A 5,258-nucleotide genomic window follows, 5' to 3' on the forward strand; every position below is an offset into this window, starting at 1 on the left:
TCCTGCCGCCCGCTGCTCCCCTCAGCAGTGTACCTCGTTCCTTCTGCCTGCTCTGCTCCCCGCTCTGGCTCTGGTGAATTCTCTCACCCTCCCGCGCTTCTGACTGTACCCAGTGCTTGTATAAATAAATAAATCTTTAAAAAAAAAAAAAAAGCACAGGTGACAACCTGTACTTGTAAGTGGCGTCTGAAGCGGTGGATGGGGAGTGGGCAGAATTGAGTTGAATTGTAAGATACCTAGCAGGTGGCGTGTGACAAATGCTTGGTGTGGGGAAAAGCCCACACATTAGAATTGGGAGCAGAAATATACCTGGCATCAGAAAAATCTAGGTTCTAGAGTCCAGCTGGGCTATTCACTCTTTGGGTAACCTTGAGCAACCCACTTAACCAGTGTCAGCTTTTCAGTTTTTCTCTAAGTGTTATAATTATTAATAAATTTTATTATTTAATTTACACTAATTTAAATCTGTTAATCACTTTATACATTTGAGTTATTGAATAAATTTAATTATTTTAGTAAATATAAGTGCATTGGCACCTAAGTCAGTTTTTCACTATCGTTAGTTACTGTTATCAACAATTGAGCGGTGTCAGCTGATGGGAAGAGGGGGTGGCAGGGGGACCAACATGGCCCCCTAGGCTGGCTCTGGAAAGGTAGCCAGGTGGACCCAGCAGATAAGGCAAGTGAGGATCTGGTTCAGACAATTATCATTATCTCCAGGGAACAAAGCAAGCTGGGGGAATAACTATAGTTGATGAGCCAAGTTCCTGAAGCAGTCATGAGCATTTGACTATTCCTGAGCCTGAGACCCCTGCCAATGGGGACTGTGGAAGGCTGGCCAGGACGCCATTTAGCTGGCTAAGAGCAAGTCAGGGCAACTGAACTCAGCTATGGGGTATGTGGGGTAAGGAAAAAATGTCAGGCTTTTCTGCCCTCCCGCCATCAGGATAGATGATGGATCCTTGCGGTCCTGAGTGCATGCCTGATGGCGGGCACCTGGAGTAGGGTGTGGGCATAGGTAGATGGGATTCACCTGGGCTAAGACTTGGCTTTTAAGGGCGGTGTCACGGGGACGCCAGCAGAAGCTGAAAGAGAAGCTGAGAGAGAAGCAGAGAGCCCAGATAGTGAAGACTTGCTGGGGGCTGGGAGGCCTGCCAGCCTCCCGGCCCCCCAGCACCCCTGCCTTCCATATGCCTGGTGAACCCCAATGGCAGACCTGCAAAAAACCACTGAGGACTCTGACTCCTCCTTTGCCCGGTCTGCTGGATCTTAGAGAACCTGCACTGTGGCCAGTCCTGGCCCTACAGGGTAGGACTTGAATCCTAGAGGGAAATCAGTGCACGGGAAAAATTGAATGAACTAGGTCATTGCAGGGGGTAGATTGAATAGAGGAAGAAAGGGAGCAAAATGTGTGATGTGGAAGACCTTGCGGCCTCTCAGCCTCATTGTGACCCCTGACCACTCAGGGCCACCCCAGCGCTCAGCCTGACAAGCAATGTGATCCTCCAGTGTTCAGGGAGGGAATGGTCAAAAGCGGGCAATATGAGGGAGAGAGGAGCAAGAACATTCTTTAGCGGCAAAGAGGGCCTGAGCTCAGACAAAAAAAAAACTTATCTACCTAGATGCACATGTAGTTTGTTCTTGGAAAAGAGTTCCAGGTCTATCCCCGCTGTCTACTTAGTTTTTAAACAATTGCTGATGCAAAATGAAATGGAAAGGTTGGAATGAAAGAACAAATAAAATTACTTGGCCTGCAGATTTTGTGGAATTTCCCCAAATAGTTTACCAACCATGAAATGTTTAAGACTCAAATTGGGTTGCTTTGGTTTTGGGTATTGTTTTGTTTTTTCACTTTTGGTTCTTTTTAGTTTAAAGCAACTTTGGATATGTGAACCCTGTTATAAAGTAGGTTACAAGGAAGTTTATACTTCAAATTTCCTGTCAATTTTCCCCCATCATTTGTTTGTAACTACGCCCTGATCATATGAAGGGAGAAAAATCAGTATCTGGGCTGGATGATAGTTTCATAGTTGTTTTTTAATTTACTCATAAGGTTTTGATTTACTTTTACAACGCTCTATGGTATAGTTCAAAATACCTACTTGTTTTCCCTGCAAATCATTACGTGATTCTGGTCTGATCTTTTTGGTATTATTGAACTTTCTTGTTTATGCTACTTACAGGACTCACCAAGTTGTGCGCCCCTGGGTTTCATATACACCTCAACTTTGAAATAAGTTTCCTAAAAGAATTAACTCTTTCTTTGTAATGAAATTGTTGATAGTATCAATGGCTTTCTTTTTACTTTTCCTAAGAGAAAATGTTTCAAAGAAGTCTCTGATTTGAAAAATGGGAGAAAATGGTTCATGTCTTTATAGATTGAAATCCTTTCAGGGCAGATCATAGATTTGACTTTTTTAGTTGAATTCATGATTATCACCTAATGTTTTATTTTATTTTTTTAAAGATTAATTTATTCAAGAACTGGGGTACAGGCTAGATGTGCGGGAGTGTGAGAGAATTCACCAAAGACAGTGCGGGGAGCAGAACAGGCAGACTGACCTAGCTTCACAGCACTGCGCTCAACTGCCTGCGCCACCAGGGAGGCCCTCACCTAATGTTTTTTTTAAAATAATTTACTTATAACTATTTAAAATATCTCTTTAAAAAATATTTATGCATACCAGAACTGGGGTACAGGCCAGAGGGTGGTGGGTGAGAGGATTCATCAGAGCCAGAGTGGGGAACAGAACAGGCAGATCAATGGAAATACACTGCTGAGGGGAGCAGTGGGCAGGGCGATTCAGGAGAGGGCGAGTCAGGAGAGGTCTGCTGCGCCATGTGGGTTGCTCTCTGGCTGGAGGTCGAACTTGTGCTGCAGTGGCTGTGGATAGCTTCATAGGTTGTGTCTTAACCCCTTGAGCCACCAGGGAGGGCCTTGATGTATCTTTTCTCTCTGGCACAAAAAAATTCAACTTGGGTAAAAGATCTGAGATGACTTGGGGTATAAGGATAAAGATTATTTTTTGGTAGATTTCATCAAAGCCTGATTTTAAAACATTGTGCTATTAAGCTTTTATTTTTGGAGTGATAATTATGTGGGCCTAAAGCTTTATATAAATAAGTAATTAGAATTTCTGTCTTCATACAGTAATGCATAGATTTAATTTCATTACCTATTAATGGGATACAAAGTGCTCATGGTAGTTATTTGGACTTTAAGTTGGCTTTCTATCTTCATGATCTTTATTAGATTGAACTGGCCTTAAGCCAGCCAAAAATACTCTATTATAGTTTCAATTTATTAGTTTCATATTTGCTGAATCAGAAGCTTTTATAAAGGCCAATTCTACAGGCAAATAATAATCTTGGTCGCAACATTTTTATTAGCCCTACCTTTAGACTTTGTCATGATAGATTGCTTTTTGGCTGTTAGTTAGAATGTTGTCTCAGAAGTAAATATCACTGGATTCTTGGTTATGGAGTTCTATTTGTAAAGGATTAAAAAGTGAATGAGATAGGCCCTCAAACCCTATGTGTCTGTGTGGTTTTAGCATCATGAGCTCAGTCGGCACCAGCTAGGATTTGTCAGCCACTGTATTCTCTCAAGTTGGATATGTTATGAAAGCTGTGGAAAATAGTAATGCAGCTATTGGAATCAGATGTAAAGATGGTCTCATTTTTGGGGTAGGAAAATTAGTCCTTTCTAAACTTTATGAAGAAGGTTTCAACAAACGACTTTCTAATGTTGATCATCAGGTCGGAATGGCAGTAGCAGGTTTGTTGGCAGATGCTCATTCTTTAGCAGACATTGCAAGAGAAGCTTCCAACTTTTTTATTTATTTATGCATACAAGAACCAGGGTAAAGACCAGAGGTGCGGAGGTTGGGGGTGGGGGGTGGGTGAGAGGATTCACCAGAGACAGTGGGGAGCAGAAAAGGCAAATTGACTGAAATACACTGCTGAGGGGAGCAGTGGGGAGAGACAGGAGAGGTCTGCTGAGTCATGTGGGTCACCTCCCTGCCAGAGATTGGGGATCTGGAGATCAGCAATTGAACTTGTGCTTCAGTGGCTGTGGATAGCTTCAGAGTGCTGCGACTTAACACTTTGTGCCACCAGGAAGGCACCAGCTCCCAATTTTAGATCTAACTTTGGCTGTAATATTCTGCTAAGACTTCTTGCAGACAGAGTGACCATGTATGTACATGCCTAGGCTCTCTACAGTGCTCTGAAACCTTCTGGCTGCAGTTTTATGTTAGATTCCTACAGTGTGAATGATGGTGCACAACTTTACATGATTGATCCATGGGGGTGTTTCATTCGGCTACTGGGGCTGTGCCATTGGCAAAACAAGGCGAGCAGCAAAGACAGAAAGAGAAAAACTACAGATGAAAGCAATGACCTGCCTTGAAGTTGCAAAAATAATGTATGTAGCACATACTGAAGTTATGGATAATGCTTTTGAATTAGAGTTCACCTGGGATAGTGAATTAACTAAAGGCAGGCATGAAATTGTTCTAAAAGATATGAGGAAAGAGGCAGAGAAATATGGTAAGGAATCTTTAAAGGGAGAAAATGAATCAGACGGTAACATGTAACATTCACTTCAGCATCTATTTTAATTTTCTTTTGTTTTTTAAAGATTTATTTATTTATGCTTACAGGCCAGAGGTGTGGGAGGTGAGAGGATTCACCAGAGACAGAGTGGAGAACAGAACATGTCGACTGACTGAAATACACTGCTGAGGGGAGCAGCAGGTGAGACAGGAGAGGTCTGCTACACCATGTGGGTATATCCCTGGCCACCCGGGGAATCGAACTCGTGTAGCAGTGGCTGCGGATAGCTTCATAGGCTGCGTCTCAACCCCTTGCGCCACCAGGGAGGCCCCCTGTTTTAACATTCTAATATAGTCTCATTTAACTATTTCACTTAGTAGATTATTACTTACCCATTAACCAATTTTCATTAAATTTGTGTCTTGTAAAGATTGAAAAAATGGTGAACTAGACATGTGAACTACAGATAGATTTTTTTTTAAAGTTTTTTATTTATTTATTTATGCACACAAGAGCTGAGGTACAGGCCAGAATTGGGGGGGGGGGGGTTGAGAGGATTCACCAGAGACAGAGTTGGGAACAGAACAGGCAGATTGACCTAAGTACACTGCTGAGGGGAGCAGCAGGAGAGTCAGGAGAGGTCTGCTGTGCCATGTGGGTTGCTCCCTGGCCGGCTAGGGGATTGAACTCATGCTGCAGAG

The 5,258-nt window shown here is 42.8% G+C and overlaps 1 pseudogene across 1 annotated transcript; it reads left to right on the forward strand.

Annotated features, from left to right (window-relative positions):
- The first annotated feature begins 3,412 nt into the window (after positions 1-3,412).
- On the forward strand, positions 3,413-4,598 carry LOC311168765 (proteasome subunit alpha type-3-like; annotated as a pseudogene). Its single transcript has 2 exons — positions 3,413-3,863; positions 4,144-4,598. The product of its transcript is annotated as a proteasome subunit alpha type-3-like (transcript).
- The last annotated feature ends 660 nt before the right edge of the window (positions 4,599-5,258 follow it).

The sequence above is a fragment of the Talpa europaea genome, assembly GCF_964194135.1.
Source record: "Talpa europaea genome assembly, chromosome: 3".
In the NCBI taxonomy this organism is placed as follows: Eukaryota; Metazoa; Chordata; class Mammalia; order Eulipotyphla; family Talpidae; genus Talpa; species Talpa europaea.